Raw genomic sequence first — 1,513 nt, forward strand, 5'->3', positions numbered from 1 at the left:
AAATCCCTCCCCCACCTGATAAATACATTTTCCACCCGCGCCAGTCTTTAATTTATTGATCAGCCAGGCTTTGAAAACCATCTGGTGTCCCATTTACTTAGCACCGACTCAAAAGTGCCTTCATGAGGCGACTCTCTTTGGTATAATTAGAAGCACGCTCCAGCATAACTGCAGGAGGTGCTCAAGCCTGTGAAACAGAAATGCAGGGGGAGGAAACACAATTAACTATTCAAAAAAAAAACTGCTTTAAAAACTTTCTCATCTCTCCTCCTGTTTTCTCAGAGATTCTAAGGCTCCATTTACTTTTCCCCTTCATCCTTCAAATCACTAGGAGGGCTTTCACTCTATTAGTAATTGCAAACTCCTACTTTGGGGGCTAATTAAAGTGACTGACGCTGGGAGGGTCTTCCTCCCCTGGGTCAAAGCCGCTCTGTTTCAGAGAGGTAATTTGTCTGCTCTGAACAAAGAGATTAGGCAAGGAGCAGAAAAACGTCCATGATCGGGAAGAAAAATAAAATAAAGACAGTTTGGAATCAAAAACGACTCTGAAACCGTTTCTGATTATTGATCCGGAGGTCCCGCCTCCTGCTGCACGTCTTTGTTGGACGAGAACATCTAAATCCCGCTCGATGTGAGCCACATGGAGAATAACCGCTCCCACCGAGCAACACGTCTCTGTGTTTATTTAAATATTCCCTTTCTGCTATAATTAAAGCACCAGGGCCAATATTCAGATTGCATTTAAGCATCAATAATGCAGCGCTTTTTTCTTTTTTCCTCACTACAATTGATGTCAGGAGCATAAATAAACAATGAAGCTTCATATTTACTACAGCTAGCCGTGCCACCGGAGACACTCGGCGCAATGGCTCAGGACTTAAACAGACATTTAAAATTAAGCTAGATAATACAACAGCTTTCAATTTAAATGTGAGGAGCTCTTAGAGCTCGGGGAGCTGATCTGCAAAAGTGACAAGCCCTTAAAAGGCCTTAATGGAGTTCTGTCTCTCCTCCACTCACACAAGCACTCAAGGTGAAATGCATGCTCCCAATAATATGATTCCTCTTTCGGTCTATCTACGACACGCTCTCAGAGAGTGTGTGTGTGTGTGTGTGTGTGGATGAGGTATCAATAAAGCGGCTTGTTTTGAGGCAGAGATGATTAGATCTCCAGTAGGCTGAATGATGCTATCCTGAAGAACGGACTCATCCTTGTATACGATTAGGCCTCTTTTGTTTTGTTTTCTCTCGGAGCGTTGAGATCAAAGGGGGGTTGGGGGGGGGCATGATGACAGCTCTCATGATACACTAGCCATCCCTCAGCTCTCTGGCTGCGACTTCTCAGTATAAAGACTTTTAGCCTTGGAGTGATATTAGCTCTGCTGGGGGAAGGTCATCAAAATCTGCAGGAAAGGTACTTCCTGGGGGCCCCATAAAACTCTCTTTACATGGATTTTTAATACAACTATTCCTTATTTGTGCACATTAATTATGTTTTTTATGAAAATCCTTT

General features: G+C 43.2%; 1 protein-coding gene across 2 annotated transcripts in view; it reads right to left on the reverse strand.

Annotated features, from left to right (window-relative positions):
* The window catches only part of lmo4 (LIM domain only 4), an 11,773-nt gene that overhangs the window by 1,216 nt on the left and 9,044 nt on the right, over window positions 1-1,513 (reverse strand). The gene's annotated exons all lie outside the window — the stretch shown is intronic.

This window comes from Cyprinodon variegatus, unplaced genomic scaffold (assembly GCF_000732505.1).
Source record: "Cyprinodon variegatus isolate N-32 unplaced genomic scaffold, C_variegatus-1.0 Scaffold53, whole genome shotgun sequence".
Classification (NCBI taxonomy): domain Eukaryota; kingdom Metazoa; phylum Chordata; class Actinopteri; order Cyprinodontiformes; family Cyprinodontidae; genus Cyprinodon; species Cyprinodon variegatus.